Raw genomic sequence first — 18,116 nt, forward strand, 5'->3', positions numbered from 1 at the left:
GAACCAAGAGAATATGATATATACCTGCACAGCTAATATTTGAAGAATAACTTGTGAATATCTACCTCCCAAGAAAAAAACTGATAAATAGAAACATGAAAATCATAATTTATATATAAAAAAATAAAATCAGTAGTAAAGAAGAATGCCCCTCCATTGCTGGCAGCTTTCCCCAGAGATAGGTACTAGGAAGACGAGGGGAGTGAGGGGCAGTTGTGGAGGGGGAGGAAATTCTATATGTCTTAGCTTAAGCTGACGAAGGGAATTTTAGGACAATTTTAAATTTTTTCTAGGTATCACCAAGCACAGCTGAGAAAGAAAGAAATCTGACATGTCAGTCTCTTTCTAACATTAACTTTCAAAAGGGATTACAATGTTTGAAAAAATTATCCTAAAATTTGCAGTATCTGAAATATCTATAGTACTTTAAAATTTACTAAATACTTTAAATATATTATTTCATTTGAACTTCAAAATGACCATCTATATATATATATAAAACACTCTCTATATAGTCATATATATAACTATATATAATCTACCTTTTATAGATGATAAATTAAGACATAGAACAAACCTTAGAGATCATTTACTTTAATCTCTTCATTTTATATATGGGAAAACTGAGATTAAGAGGTCGAGTATTATGGCCATGGTCAGAATGCTCAAAAATGTTACAGACAGGATTTGAACATAGTGTAGTACCTCCCTTATACCAGATTTGTCAGCTCTGTGGCCTGTGGACAACTATGTGGACTGTGGGCCCATAAGACCCACAAGACTCCCAAATAAGAGAATTTTCTTTTCTTTATAACTCAGGTCCTATAAAAAGTGCATTCAAATTGAAAGTTACTTGTACAGAGATTTTATTCCAAAAAACTCACCTCCTAATTAGGTAGTTTATAGAAAAAATATTTCCTTAATTGGAAGATACCACATTTTGGCTTCCATAAATCCACCATTGTTCTGGGTTGTATATGTCTATGCTTCTCCCTGAACTGAAAGGACAGAAAATTCTGGTATAGATTCCTAGTATTGTACAGCTAGTGACTACTTTTGTGATCTCACAAGGCTACGTACAAAATATAAGACACCAACAGGAGGTGCCATCACAGTCACAAGCTTGCTAGCAGGCCAGATGCTTACCACCTATCCTAGTGAAGGGAGGACTATACACATACAGACACACACACACACACACACACACATCCCTTATATGTACACATGTAAGCCCTCTGACTCTCAGAATTATCTTTCTGTCTCATGGCCAATTGGAAGGGAAACATTTTCTCCATCAGTACCCTTTGTATGTATGAATGTATATATGTGTGGATGTATTCTAACTTAGTGTGAAGCCAATGTTTCCACTTCACCACATGATAAGTGGAAAGGAAGTAATCACAGGACACTTGTGCATACTCAAAAGTGGAGACCCAGTTTTGTCTTTTACACATGCCTGCAAATAGGCTCAATCAATGTCCTTATGAGGGAATTTTTTTAGGAAGAGCAAACTGTTCATGAGCCTAAGGACAGGTCTTCCACTGGCCAGTCCCATGCTATAAAAGGATCATAGGCTTGAAAACTTTAAAAGATCTTAGAGGTTATTTAATCAAGCACTCTCACTTTGAAAATGAGGAAACTGATACTCTAAGAAGTAAAATGACTTTAATCTCCATTTCTCCAGTCAAACAACCTCAATTTATAATTTTGAAAACTTGCTAAATATCACAGAGTGTATTAGAGACACTTCTAGTATTAAAATTCACAGCTTATCAGTCTTAGCATAGTGGGGTTTCTTTCCAAAGTTTTGTATTGTAAAGAGTACAGATATTAAGATACATCAAAAGAAACTGTATAATCATTTTGTTCCATCATATTTGGAATATGAAATCATAGGCTATAAAAGGAAACATTAAAAAAATTTGGTGATACAAAAACCAACTACCTATCCTCTTATTTCCATGAAAAAGAAACTAGCTTTCCACTGTTTCATTTGCAAAAAAGCCATAACATTCAAACATACCTTTAAATAGCAATACTTGTAGTTGAAAAGTTATTGAGTAATCAAACAGTGACCTTTAGTGCTCCCCAAAAGAATGCATCTCTGCTCTGTATGGTGTACACATTAATCAATATCCTATTATGATCTCAGGCAGGCTTTTTACAATTGAGACACATGAGTCAAAGAGTCACAAACATGTTGTTTGCTGCAATGCCAGAAATTCAGTAGCTTCACAGAGACCATTTTATATGGGAATGTCCAACCCAACCATTTTTGACAGAACAGTAATAAAGTTTTAAGCACTTCTTTGTAATAATGTTAAGTGAGTACAGGCTATTCTAAAACAAGTGACTTACCTAAAGTTTGATGCTAGCCTTTGTCTGAAGTTGTAGTTTTCCATTCCTTTCTAATACTTGTAATTTGATTATATCCTAAAAATATGATTATACTTGAGATTTGCGCACATCCAGGCATTCCAATAGCTATGTCTATTGGATGTGGATTTGATTGCATTGATTAGTTATATATCCTACTAAGTTAAAACTAAAATTTTCTAGCTGTATGTGCAAATGTGGCTATATTGAGACAATTTAATTAGGCAAAAGCTATTTAAAATAGTTTCCTTTATAGCTTGTGAGGATGTATACATAAGGCATGTACGTTTCTTGCTTATATAGTTTATGTGTCCATATAGGTTTGTCCAGATATTGTTAAAAGGGTTGGGAATAAATATCTCTAGAGGCTTCTCATAAATACATATTGAAAGGAGACAGATTCCTCTTGAGTGGAAAGTAGGAGATTGGTATGTTGAGACTGAACATTGTCTTCACCTTAAAGAAAGAGAACCTGGCTAAAATGATATCTATTGTCCCTCCTAAATATTATTAGTCTAGAGGAAATAATTTTTAGATTCATACCACTCTGCTGACATATCCTTTAGTGAGGAAGGAATTTCTAGAGCTATATATGAGAAGGGCTAAAATAGGTTAGTGTTGTGCACACAGGAAAAAATTGGAAAAAGAAACAAATAAAATTTGCTTTTTATTAACAAAGAGATGTTGAGTTAAGTTTGAAGATGCTGATAAAAATATCAGCAGCAGTTACCTCCATGCAATCATGTCACATCTTAGAATGGTCACATTTAACATCAAATTAGGATATCAATGACAGAGCATTCAGTAGATACGACTCCAAACCCTTCTATCTAAAATAAACTCCTATCTCTGAAAAATCATAAAAAGTAAGTAAAAGACTTGTTTACATATTATCTTAGAGAAGTATATTGATTTAAAATACCAATATGGAACAAAAGAAATTACCTGAAAAAGCAAACAGTTAATCTGTTTTGTCAAAAATATGTCTACAGGAAATAAGACAACATAGATTTAGAAAATGAGATCATTTGGAGAACATTTCTGAGTAAAAGGATGGGTGATTATATGAAAAATAACAGTACAAAATATTTTAAAAGGTAAAAAAGAAAATGGGTTTACAGAACCTAGGAAGTGTTATACATTTTATATCTACCTAAAGAATGTTTGATATGAAAGTCAAATAATTTGGATTTTCCAGAAGGAATTTAGCCATAATTGGAAGAACACAAATAGAAATGAAATGGAACAGATCAGATATGTTAAAAAACTATGAGTTTTTTTATTATTGACAATAGAATCATCACATTTAAATTTCAATAAATAAGAAATGATAGTACTGTATAAAGAAATTGTGAGGACAGACTAGAAAGACAGGAAAATTAGCTACACCACTAAAATCTATTTTAGAGATTTTCAAAAAGTAGATAAAATTCAATTATATAATCTTAGGGAAGGAACTTAGAAGTTATCTAGTACAAATTCTTCATTTTCTAGAGGAAGAAGCTGGAGAACATAGAGGGAAAATTATGCCCCAAATCACAATTTTTAAATAACAGAATTGAGATTTAAAAGTAGGTCTTCTCATTCCAAATGTAGGTTTTTGATACTACATTTCATTGCCTGTATGTCTGAAAAATGCTCTGAGACTATTGTTTAAGAGTGAGGCAGGGGCAACTGGGTAGCTCAGTGGATTGAGAGCCATGCCTAGAGAAGGGAAGTCCTGGATTAAAATCTGGCCTCAAACACTTCCTAGCTGTGTGTCCCTGGGCATGTCACTTAACCCCCATTGCCTATCCCTTACCACTCTTCTACCTTAGAACCAATAGACAGTATTGATTCTAAGATGGAAGGTAAGGGTTAAAAAAAAGAGGAAGGGATAAGTGGTAGACAGCCTCAATATTTTGCCGGGATTTATAGAAGATTCAAAGGAAAGTCTCCAGTGCAACAAATTGTCACCTATGCAGGATTTATGGAAGAATATTGGGGAGAATCATATAGGATGAGGTAATTTGAATGGATTTCTATTTTAAATAGGAAGAAATGCATAAAAAGAGACTATAGATTCATTTAAATATAATGGGGATTTTTTTTGGCCCATACCCAGATCATTTAAATGGAAGTACCCTCCTACTGGAAGAAGATATTCATATTTCCTACCAAAGAAATAGTAGAAGTCTTTTTCATTTGATAATATAGTATGAACAGGCTACATCATTAAAAACTGCCAGACTAGGACCTTCCATTTTCTGCAGCAATGTTTAGAAAAGGATGAAGATAAGATTCATTCCCAAGAGGACTTCCCTTCCACACTTCCCATTTTACTTGTGCTCAAAAGAAATGCTCTGGAACTTGTTAGTTGGTTTGTTTCTGTTGTCTTTTTTGGATCCAGATGTAGGACAGGAATCATCACTGGACCTAGAAATTTGAGCCATCATTTTGTACGCAGAATTCTTGAACAGATGTAATAACAAGATCAGCACAGAAACCCTAAGGGATTGGAGCCTGGTATTCATACCCCCCAAAAAATTTTTATCTAACAACTTCAGGCAATGATAGGAAGTTAATCTGTAAACTTATTCCTTCTCCTCTCTCAATTCTGAGGTGATATAGGAGAGAATTATGCTTCCAGGTCTTGGTGAAATTATTTCTATATTTATTCATGATATGCCTTTAAATAATTCTGTAATTACTGCTTTATATAAAATTGATTTGTAAAAGCTAATCCACTCCTTAAGTGCTTAATAAAACTGGAGTTCAAGAGACTCCCTTCAATTGGAGGAAGATGACAAGAACCTTGAACTAATGCCTAAGATTTTAGATGCCCCTGAAACCAAATAAGGGTACCAGAAAACACTGAAGCAGGTATAAAATATAAGACTTAGCCTCCAAGATAGTGGAAGCCAGAGGAATTGCACTGTTTAAATATAAATAGAGTAAATATCAAATATCACTTTGGGGCTAAAATATTAAATATAAATGAACATTCAAAGTCCAGCCTTTTTTTGATACATCATGCTTTGAGATCTCCAACAATATTTATAGAGTTATGGGAGATGGAAGGATGTTGGGAAAACTGCAGGCCATTTTGAGTGACAATATTGCTTTTTTCCATTGACACCATTATCTAATATGATCTTGAGAAAGAGAAAGAAAGCACAGGGCTCACATTTGGCAAATGTATTCTTTATACTTTTACTTTAATTTAGGAATAATTCTATATGAAAGAATTGTGAGGCAGTAGATAAAAGCTTTGGTTCAATCTTTATTTGTGTATATGGAAAAGTGTATGTATGTCAAGCCAGATTAATTAGCATTAGTTAAGTACTTACTCCATTCCAGGCTAAAATTTGTAATTTCAATATATAAGAAAAGGAAAGTTTCTATACCTTAATGAAATGATGTTCTAATAGGAGAAGACAACTCATAAAAGGAACCTGAAAAACTGGGAGGAAGAAAACAGCCTATAAGGCATTTAAGAGAGTGAAAAGCAGAAACTGGAGCAGAAGGAAGGATGACAAACCTAGAGCTTTCCCCAAAATGGAGGTTCCCAGAAAAACCCATCAATGAAATAAAGTCATGGAGCAGTAGGTTATACCAGATTGAGAAGGCCACTTTGAGGGAGGGAATTTCCATGTTGGAAAGGCAGATGAGACATTGTTGTAAAGTCTAGAGAATCATAATCAGAATAGGGAGCAGCATGAAGAAACATAGATGGGGAGCTGGAAGAATCAGGCCCAAAAGAGGGTTCTTATGAATATATTCAGAAAAGTAACATTAAGAATGAAAATGTTTGTACTAAATGTACAGTCTTTTAATGATCTTAACTCTTACCATTAAACATTTAAAGATATATTGCCTCCTTTTTTACACACATATGTCCCTCAGTTATTTAAATGGGGATAATGTGGCTGTGGTGAAATCTCTCAATCCCTGGCAAAGTCATAGTATTTCACATTATGATTTTAAAATCTCTAATTTTGGTTTATATGCTAATGAATGCATAGGCATGCCAAAAAGAATCATCTGGAGGAGTATAGTTTCTATAGTTTTATTGTTTGGAACCACCAAAAATAACTTTAGGCATATTTAAGTAAACTAGAAAACAGTTACTAAAAAGTCCCATGTGTTTTTTTGAGATGAGACCTGAGACCCTGTTAAATCAAATACTAGCTCAATGCTTAAGCATAAGAGAGCCAGATGAGTGTTTTACTGGAAGAGCTGCAGCTGGCGTTGTAAGAATTTTTTTTTAAACCCTTGTACTTCGGTGTATTGTATCATAGGTGGAAGATTGGTAAGGGTGGGCAATGGGGGTCAAGTGACTTGCCCAGGGTCACACAGCTGGGAAGTGGCTGAGGCTGGGTTTGAACCTAGGACCTCCTGTCTCTAGGCCTGACTCTCACTCCACTGAGCTACCCAGCTGCCCCCCATTGTAAGAATTTGAAGAGAATATTTTTGTTTTCTAACATGCTTAGGTTCTATGGATGCTAAAAAGGAAGGAACAGGAAAAAACTTATACTTTCCAAGTTGGAAGAGAAAGAATATTGTTATTAGTATTTTAGAGTGACAATATTCAGTCAACAAAGAATATTGTTGATTGACTGGCTGACTGACTGAATTCTATGTTCAGGGATACAAGAAAGGACAAATTCTCTGTTGACTCTTCCTGTAATGTCTAACTTCTCACCCATTTTTTTGTACTAATGAAATGAAGATATCCATCATGATGTAACTGTGAGCTGGGGGATCTAAATTACCTTCATCTGGCATCATTCCAGTATACTATAAATGAGGTAATTGTCCTTGACTATAAAATTTGCATTTTCAAGACTTAATTGCTATCATTACATCTTTTTGTAATTCTATTAATTTAACTGAATGGAGCATTTGGTTTTATGGTTTAAAATTTGCATTAAAGCATTGTACATCTAGATAGAATTTTAATATTTGTATCAAAAGTTCTGTACAGTTATCCCAAAGGGCCTAAATAATTTCTTAAGGAAAAAGTAGGAAGTAGCCCTAAACAGATCTTTGAATGCCTTTGATGAATTACAAGTGGCCCTCTAGTCAACTGGCAAATACCACTATTTAAGATTACCCAAATCACTGTGGCCATGCTCTCTATGTATTTTCCTACATAACCATTAATAAGAAATCCATTATCCCTGCCCAATCAGATATTTCTTTTGACTCTGAGGTATTTACTTGGCATCTCCAATGAACCTATCAGAGTATACCTGACTTTCTTTGATATGACTAGAATATATTTATTGTCCTCTTCAAAAACAGATGAGAGGGACTGACTGAGACAATCTTAGTTGAGTATCTCTATGTGACTGCTTAATCTTCTTGCCAAGGCCTATAACATTAGCAAAACCAAAACACTAATAATAACATTTATACCTTATGGCTTACAAAGTGATTTGCATGTATTATCTAGCTTAATCTTCACAATCTTTGCAATTTTACACATGGGAACACTGAGACTGAGAGAAGTGAACTGGTCTCCTTTGGGTCACACATTTGAAACATATCTGAGGCAAAATTAGAAAGTAGATCTTTCTGACTCTATATACTGTTCTTTCTATTCCTAATTCTCAGTACTTTAGGATCAGTTTAAGAAATGTTTTCTCCTTCTCTTTGGAGTTTGTTTGGGTATTACTTAAGGATGGGATGATAAAATTAATTAATTTATGTTTGAATAGGCAACTTAATATAGATGTTATTAATACCAGGGTTGCAAGTCTTCCGTGTTTTATGCCTTTCATATATCATATTTTCTAAGTATCTTAACTTACAGAGAAGTTGAGAGTTACTTAAAGTTCAAGAGAAAGCAAGGAGGGAAGTTTCACAGGATCAACTTTTTTAAAGTTTTGAATTTTTTCCAGATCACATGCCAGTACAATATTCTATAACTTTTTGCTGACATTTGTGATCTATTTTCCTTTCCTCCTTTCCACTCCTCAGCCAGAAATAGGATAAAAGTTGAATATGTGCTATTTATTATACAATACATATTTCCATGTTCATCATATGGTAAAAGAAGATTTGTACCACTTACATTAGAGAAAAAATCATGAAGGAAATAAAGTAAAGAATTGCATATTTCAACCTATGTCTATACCTCATCAGTTCCTTTTATAGCAATGAATAGCCTTTATTATTTTATTCATGAGTCCCCTGTTATCCATGGATCCTTGCATTGTTGATAATAGTTAAGTCATTCACAGTTGGTTATCATATAATATTGCTGATATCATGTACAACATTCTCCTCATTCTGCTCTGTTCACTTTCCATCATTTCTTATAGGTATTTACAGATTTACATGTTTCTGTGTGTATGTGTGTGTGTGACCAGTCGCTACTCAATTGAAAGACATCCTTTCAGTTTCCAGTACTTGGCTGCTACTACAAAAAAGAAAACGCATTTATAAATATTCTGGTATAAATAGACCCTTTCCTCCAATCTTTGATCTCTGAAATACAGACCTAGTGGTGGTATTGCTGGGTCAAAGGGTATGCACAACTTTATGACTCTTTGGGCAGGATTCCAAATTGTTCTTCACAATGCTTATATCAGTTCATAACTCCACTCACAGTGTATTAGTGTCCCATTTTTTCACATTCACTGCAATATTTATAATTTATCTTTTTTGTCATATTAGCAAGTTTCACAGGTGTGGCATATGACCAAACTTGGGGGTATATAGGGGATATACAGAGGCACCATACCATCTCAATCAATTACCTTGGATAATAGTTTATCGCAGTGAGTAATCATTGACCCAAAGTTAATTAACACTGACAAAAAGGGCGACTGTATTCTGGATCAAAAATAACTTTTATGGGCATAATCATTACAAAAACCCTAGCTCTCAACAGTCCACTGAAAGTCTGATAAAAGTCAGATTACACTTTCCACAGATTCCAAAACTTCCTCCCACTTGGTACATTTTTAACTACCTGTTAGATCACCCATTTATTCCCAGACTCCACCCCTGAAGCGCAATAAATTGAAGGGTGTGTAGGACCTGCCAACTACTTAGCTGTGATCCGTCACCTAGATTTCAATATACCCAAAAATGACACACCCACAGATTAAACATGTGATATCACTTTCAATTTATTGAGATCCATTCCATTAAGTCTGGTAACTCCCACTTCAAGGTAAATCCAAGGTGTACACTCATCAAACACACAGAACTCTATTGTAGTCCTGGAGCATAGTGAAATGTTCTACTTGGTAACTAGATAATGGTTAAGTGATGTAAAAACAAAGATAAATAGTATCTTATATGATCTGTCTCTCTTTCCTCAAGCCAATATAATAATATTATATGCAATACACATTTTTGAAATTGTATTGTTAGTTATTATACATATATATATGTACATATATATATATATATATACTCTTACCTCAACCATATTACCACTCACCTGAATTATCAATGAATCAACAAGCATTTATTAAATATTTATAATGAACAAGAAATTGATAATGAAGATGAAAAAGAAAACCTTAAAGAATTGAAGTTCTATTGGAGAGATAGCATTTATGTAAAAAGTATATTCGAAATATGTGTGAGATAAATACAAAGCATTTTGAGAGAGCTGTTAAGAGATTAGGAAAGACTTTTTCCTTTTAACTTTTCAGATTCCCTCCACTTAGCTCTCAATAAATAAGCACACAACTTATATTCTTTGTATAACACCTTTTAATGTTTTGGTTGAGTTGATTTTAATCAAATATCTGTTTGATCATAACTAATCTACTTTGCACATAGTAGGCTCTCAATAAATATTTCCATGAATTCTCCAAAGAAGGAAAGAAGATCACATTTTTACTCTATTTAATGATTCTTTTGATTGACCAAGTTAAATAAACAAACCAAATAGATTGCCTGATATTTTAAATGTGAGGACAATTTTTTTGGTGGGGGGAGAGGTCATGAAGAATGAATTAGCTAAGTTATGTGGAGAAAGTATCTTATACTGAGGGGAAAAATTCTAGATTTGTAGTCAGGGCACATGAGTTTGAATCCTAGTTTTGCTATTTACTCCTTGTGACCTTGAACTAAGTAATCTCCTTGGAAATTGTCTATCTCCTAATCTATAAAGTAAAGGGGCTGGACTTTGCTCACAAAAGCTTCTATCAATTCTGACTTTATTGTTCTTCTAAGCATTTTGCTTTTTAAACCCAAATGTACTCCTTTTTCTCAGATTAATCAGTCTTTCTGAGGACATAGATTGTGAACTGATTTTCTAAAATTAATTGAAAATGAATGCAAAATGATTGTTCATGTAGAATAAAACCCAATAGCTATGTAAACATTTTACTTTCATTTAAAAAGAATAGAAAAAGATAAAAATCAAAAAACAAAACTAATGAAGCTTCTCTCTACCCTGGTATTTACTTCTCATCAACACAAAACCTCTGCTATAGTTCCCCCAAAGCAATAAATCAGTCTCCATCTTCCTAAAACCCAGATGATGTACGAGGAGCATATTTGCATAGTTACAGGAACAAAAAAGGAGAGTAAATAGGGAGAGGACCAAAGTAACTAAAGAATGAATGAACAAGGCTTTTATGGCCAAAGTAAGGAGCAATGAGAAATCTGCAAAGCTTTTTCAAGTGCCTTTTGAATTAATTCTGGAAATTGATTCATCTAGGTCCCTTCCATCCTTAACCTCTTTGAGGTAGGGGGACACAATGGTGGGGAAGTTTAGGTCTATAAGAGTAGTAGCCAAGAATAAGGAGGAAAGTCAGAGAAAAACCATGTGGAAAAGAAAGACTAAAAAGCAAATAATCTAAAACAATGTCTGTGTAGAAACCCAGCTCCCAAGCAAATCAGTGGATAGAAATCAATAAAGAGATTAAAGTACAAAGAAAGACCATAATATATCAAACGAATTTCAGACTTTTTAATGAGATTTATGTTGCCCATCATGACTGTGTATATAAATATGCATATATATGTATATTCACATACATACATTTATGTATATATGTATATATAAACAGTTGTGTACACACATATAATCATATATGTGCATGTATATGTTTATATGTGTATATAAAATACCAAAATGTAGCTCATGGTAAGGTATGAATAGATCTCTCTAGAACTCTGTTACTCAACTCCAAGGGAGACTTTGATTCCCACTTCTAGGAGGTCACAAGATTGGCCACACACTTTCCTCAGAAAGGAGTTATTAGATCAGAATAATATTTATTGTCTCCTAAAGAATAGTCTATGGGAAATAATTTTAGGTTTAAGCTACTTTCTTGTATACCATCTCTTAAAAGAAAAAAATGCTCTTAAAAGAAAAAAAAAGTTGTATCTGAATATTTGACTCATTTTCTATGAAAAGTTGACTACATAAAACACTATCACAAATAGCAAATAGTGGGCAAATCCATTTATTCAAACAAATAAACAGATTAGTTTTCAAGTTTTGAACATAGCTTACAATATGCAGAGTGAATGATTTCTCCCCCTGAGATAAAAGTATGTCAGCTGAACTGAGAGACCTCAATGTTACTCATGGGAAATTCTGTAAATTGTTTGGAAATAAAACTGGAAATTAGTCATGTTATATCGCCAGCTCTTCTCTATACCTATAGATTCTCAAACCATTTTCTAGGTCTCAAAGGGTCTCTCCCATAGGATTATGGTATGATGTGTTCCCTGGCTTAAAAATGAAAGCAAAAATACCTCAAATGAGCTCTCAGAAACTCCTTTATATATGCATTTAACGTTAAAAATTTTTCAACATTATTGAAAAGAATTCTATGCAAACAAAATAGACTTAAATAACATCTCATTCTAACATAAAATAAATTAGAAATTTCTTATGAAAAATATAATTGTATCATTGATTGGGGGATGGCTGAACAAATTGTGGTATCTGATGGTGACAGAATACCATTGCACTGAAAGGAACGATGAACTGGAGGATTTCTATGTGGATTGGAAAGACCTCCAGGAATTGATGCAGAGCGAAGGGAATAGAACCAGGAGAACATTGTACATAGTGATTAATACATTGTGGCACAATAAAATATAGTAGAGTTTTCTACTAGCAGCAATGCAATGGCCCAGGACAATCCAGAGGAACTTAGGAGAAAGGACACTATCCACATGCAGAGAAAGAATGGTGGAAGTAGAAACTCAGAAGAAAAACACATGATAGATCACTTGGTTCTACAAGGATATGATTGGGATTTTGGCGTTAAAAGACCACTCTATTACAAATATGAATAACATAGAAATAGATTTTGAACAATGATACATGTATAACTTAGTGGAATTGTTTGTCAGCTCCAGGAGGGGGGAAGGAGGAGGACTGAGAAAATCATGAATCATGTAACCATGGAAAAATGTTCTAAATAAATTTAAAAAAGAAAAATATAATTGTAGACACTATAGATGAAGAAAAATATACATAATCAAAAGAAAAATAAAACTATAAAGTTTTTAGAATTGAAATTAGGTAATGAATAGACATAGCAATAAATAAAAACAAGTAAGAAGAGGAATCTGGACTGTATTATTGAGAAACTCTCCAAATAAGTTAGTTAATTACTGGGGGGGGGATTATAGAATATGAAAAAATAACTTTAAAATACAGATATTATGGAAGAATAAAATAAATGAAAAAGCCTGGATAATGCAACACAGTGAATTATATAAGATTCCTCAGAAATATAAATATAGACAATAGAGTATCAAGTAAAAACTTTACACTTGAAACACTGAGGTATGTATATTTGAAATTCATGAATTTCTTTCCCAAGCATCCAAGAGAAAGAATTTTATCTGTAAACCAATGCCAATTCAAATAATTCAGTTATCCTTGGAAAACCACTGTTAATCATCAAATAAACTATTTGAGAAAATTGGTAGCTTAATTGAAGCCACAGGTTGAAAAATAAGTCTAGAAAAGTTATAAGATTTTTTTTGCATACTTTAAAAACCCAAATTAGGAGCAATAACACAATAAGAATTTGAAGAAGTAATTTTATAAGATGTTTAGAAATCAATCTACCAGACTATATCAAGGTTTTAAATATACAACAATAAATCCCTATTTCACAGAAAAAATGAAGACAAATAATTGGAAGGATAATCATTGCTCATGCTTGCATTATGCAAATCTAGTAAAAATGATGATACTCCCTAATCAGTGTATTGGATTCATGCTATACTATTTACATTTCAAAGAGATTTACTAATAGAACTGGAAAAATAATAAGAACATTATTTTGGGACAAGAAAAGTTTTAGAATCTCAAAAAAAATAAAGAAATTAAAAACAAAGAAAATAAAAGAACTTACAGGAAATAACATCATTATTGGGAACTAAATTCAAAAAAGATAGTTCAAGGGAGCAGACCAATTAAAGAGGAATTGGAAAGTTTCAAACTTATGCAGTAGTAGTAAAAATAGGGTACTAATATGATAAACCCAAGATGATGAAACATTTGGAGAAGATCTCCACATTTGATGACTTTTTTTTTTGAAAAATTGAAGAATGATTTTGTGACAAAAAAAGTTGAATATGAACCAACATTTTATATCATATGCAAATGAATGCCAAGTGGTTACTTTACTTACATATCAAAGGTAATATTATCATGTAGAAATTAGAGAGAAATAGATGAAGGAATCTATTACAATTATGGCGGAGGAAAATTTTTGAACACTGAAGGGACAGAGGTCACAAAACATAATTACAGAATTTTTATTACAAACAAGATTTTGATTTCAAGTAGCTCGCCATCTAATGGAGGAGACAACATGCAAATAACTATGTATGGAAAAATATACACTGGTGGATTTCTTTGTTGGAAGACTCTAAGATTAACAAATTGATATTTGCCTTTGTATTTCCAGATCTAATCAGAGTGCCTGACACATAGTAGCAACTTAATACATGCTATTTAATAGAATAATTAAGAAACTGGAAACAATTATTTTAATCCCTGGTTAAACAACAGCTAAACAAGGTTTGGCATGTGAATTTCATGGATTATTATTGCTACAATAAATGACAGCTAAGATAAATTTAAAGAAATATAGGACAACATGTGAAATAATATAGAAATAAATAAGCAGATTCAGGGAAACATGTATACAATGACTGCAACAATGTAAAAGTTAATTAATTGAAATAAACTTAGTGTTTTAAAATTATAATGAGAAAAGTTGGCTGTGGAAAAGTTGAGAAAAATTCTATCTCTTTTTTGGAGAGAAGAGCCACTATGAGTATGGAATATTCCATATGCTATCTGATAGAAGTTGGTGCACTGATTGATTCTGATGAAATCTAATATTTGTAGGGAAAATGTAAGTGGATAGGGGAAGCGGACTTATTTTGGGAATGAATGTGAAAGCAGAAATTTAAAAGATCATCTCAACACAAAAGTAAACAAAAAGCACAGGATTTGGAGTCAAGGCACAGGTTTTATTGGAGTACTTTAGATTGTTGCCAAAAAATGTGCTATTAATATATAGGACTCATGGGAAAGTTCTTCATGTACCTTTTAAGATTTAAATTAATATACAACACTCCAAGAATTATATTTTATAAAATTTATTCATAATCTCTTAAAGTAGGAGGAATAAAAAGAAAGAGAAGTATAAAAACCCAATTACCTAACAAAATTAAAACCACATGACTAAGTTTTCCTTGCCTATTTAAAAGGCCAACTATGCCAAAGCCATGACAAGAGAAGAGAGCAAGAGGCAGGGCTACACCAAAATTTATATCCTTCCTACATCAGCATGACATGTGAGAAGAAGAGTGGGATGCTGGGAGTTGTAGTTTTAGGGTACAGATACCAATTACACAATCCTCCCTGTGATTCCCATGGGAAACAAGCATGTAGAAATCTCTCAGATTTACATTCCTAGTTTCCTAAAGGAATCAGTACACATAACCAACTTATATCTCTAAAGATCTCCAAACCAAGTTAAATACAACATTGCACTTACAAAGGGGAAATTATAATAATTTGGGAATAAAAGGAAATGAAAGAGAATGAGAAAAAAACAATGATTGCTAAGCACATTGACAAAAATTGAATTATGATGTAGTCCCCTTTGGCATAAGAGTGTACATATAAAATAAATGCTTTCAATTTCACTACATCCCAAAGTTCATTCTGACCTTTTTGGTCCATGTGTGGTTTCTGCATGCATCTTCATGGCACCTTCTCCAAACAGTTCACTTTCTGGATTTGGAGATGTAGCAAGTTTCTTATCCTAAAGAACATTTTTACAAATGTAGAATTATATAACAATTATATAATTCCCCTTGGGGAGGGTGTTGGCAAACACACAGATCACTCAGGGATATATGGCTGAGTTATGAGGTATGTTAAAAGGAAATAAAAAACTTTAAAAAAATAGAGGAAAAGAAAAAAAAACAAAAATTAAATAGTATATAAAAAATTCTGAGTAGGCAAGAATAGGTCTATAACAGGTCCTAGAATCAGGATCCAATAAAATGATTTATGCCTCACAAGCCTGTAGGGCCATTGCAGCAATATGCACTTACCCAATCAGCAACCAGGACTACAGAAAATTGCCACGCTTAAGAAAGAAATCAAAGGGATTAGATTTTTGTAGCAGATGGGAAATAGCTTTCCCTGGTCTGATTTTACCTTTGCTCTCAGGGATAGGGAAGCTAATATTCTAGACAAACTTAGGTACTTGTCAGAATACAGCATGGGGAAGACCTACATCTGATATATGTCAAACAGTTGCAACCTCAAGCCTCAAACAAATCCTCTGTCTTGGTGCAGATCTCATCAATCCCTTCTGGAATTGGTTGGACTTCTTGACCTTGTGCTCATAGGCACTTGTAGATTAACTTTGTGCTTCCTTGGCACTGTGCAACTGCTCCTTTGTGAACCCTTCTCCTGGAATCAGACACAATTATTAATAAAAGTCCACAATATTTATCAATCAATGCAAGGTTTCCACAGCCTAAAACTTTTGGGTATCCATTGATATTAAGGTAATGGATATTGTAAATTTATATTAGTACAAAATTTAAAAACCCATTAATTCTGGTAACATGTGCTTCAAAAACAAATAATGAGAGAAAAAAGAAAACTCAATTACACTATTACACATACAAGGAAAAAACAATTATAAAATAAAATAAAAAATACATAGTTCACAATCAGTGACACACTGTGTTTGCCCGAGGAGAGGCAGAATACAAATGTTTCTCACTCAAAAATGCAATCCATTTCCTTTTTAACTTTGCTATGATCCACAATATGAGTGTACATAATTTTCACTAAGAAAACAGCTTTATTAAAAAAGCAGTAGTATCACAGCTAATGTACATTCAAGAAGTACCAAAATCCTCAAAATCATAATAGCCCATTTAATGACAATAGCAAACAAATCTACTATCGTTAGGATTCACATGAATCTCTATAGCCCTTGAAGCTCACTTCACAAGTTCTCCAGATGTAATAAATCTTTCAAACTTGGATGAGATACTTTTAACAAAGTCTATTAGTACCATCATTCCAAAATTTGGCAGAAGAGCCCAGAAAAAAAACCTCTGTACTGCTGATGAAAATCTTTTGGGTCTAAAATGTCACAAAGAATCTAGATCATTCTGGTAGAAGGGTAGAGTAAGCTGAAGAGTTACAAATATATATATAAAAAAATTTTATAGCACAGGTAGGGAATATAATAGTGCTATTGCATTTCACTTCAGCTACTAAATGGGCTCTTATCCTCTTGTTACAAACAACTCAAAGGAAGGTGAATGATCAGTCAGAGGTAGTGGTGCTGCTGTATATCTAAAAATCATTTCTGAAGGTCCCTTAAAATCAATTTAAATTTTTAGGTCATTAAATTTCCAAAAAGTTGCATACAAGTTGTAATCAGTTTGATGGGGTCCATCCATCATCATCTATGTAACAATTAACAAAGGTAAAAAGGTACAAAAGGACATTTAGGCAATATGACCTTGATGTATTAGGTGATAAACCCAGCATTCATAAGGAACTATGGTTTTGCCATGGAAAACGGTTTGCACAAGTTGTTTATGGACTTTTACAATGATATTTCCTTCAGTCCAGTCATATAGGGAGGTACAAATAAAGATAGTAGGATGGTACAAATAAAAACAGTGTAACAGAACATAGAGCTAATAGCCAAAACACAGTAACTCAAAGTGACAGTGTAACAGAATATATTAGATTAGATCAATATGTGAATTTAACAAACAAAAATAAATCTTAAACCAAATAATCAACAAATACAATATATATGACAGAATACAGGCACTGAATTCAAGAGTCCTTTCTTTTCAATTCAGATTGCTTTGTTACAGAGACTTCATTACTATTTGGAGGGAAACAAAACTGAAAGAGTTAACAATGGAGTCTGAAAAGGCTTAAAATTTCATCTCCATATTCTTTAAGGTTCCTTCCCCTCACCAGTATCATCATCCATCTAGATTCCTTTGGTCACACCCCTGGACTTCCCCATACCTGCACTGAGCATAGTGTGGATGAATGCCATATTGGATGTGTTGCAAAGACTGGGCAGGCCAAAATGGCAAGGGGGTGTAGGGAAATGAATCTCCCCACCCTGAGTCTCAGGATTACACAAGCTAATCACAAGAATCAGTGCACTAAGGAACAGTAGTAAGAGAAGATATCCCAAAACTTTGAGCTGTGCAAGCTCTGTAATGCTCTCCCAGAA

Source organism: Gracilinanus agilis, chromosome 1 (genome assembly GCF_016433145.1).
Source record: "Gracilinanus agilis isolate LMUSP501 chromosome 1, AgileGrace, whole genome shotgun sequence".
Taxonomy (NCBI): Eukaryota; Metazoa; Chordata; class Mammalia; order Didelphimorphia; family Didelphidae; genus Gracilinanus; species Gracilinanus agilis.